Below are 314 nucleotides of genomic sequence, written 5' to 3' on the forward strand. Positions count from 1 at the left end.
CTTGGTCGCTCAATACGTAGCGACCGACCGAGTGGCTAGGTCGCTCAATACGTAGCGACTGACCAAGTAGCTAGGTTGCTCAATACGTAGCGACCGACCAAGTGTCTTGGTCACTCAATACGTAGCGACCAACCGAGTGGCTTGGTCGCTCAATACGTACCGACTGACCGAGTGGCTAGGTCGCTCAATACGTAGCGACCGACCGAGTGTCTTGGTCTCTCAATACGTAGGGACCGACTGAGTGGCTTGGTTGCTCAATACGTAGCGACCGACTGAGTGTCTTGGTCGCTCAATACGTAGCGACCGACCGAGTG

Source organism: Brassica oleracea, chromosome C7, assembly GCF_000695525.1.
Source record: "Brassica oleracea var. oleracea cultivar TO1000 chromosome C7, BOL, whole genome shotgun sequence".
Lineage (NCBI taxonomy): Eukaryota > Viridiplantae > Streptophyta > Magnoliopsida > Brassicales > Brassicaceae > Brassica > Brassica oleracea.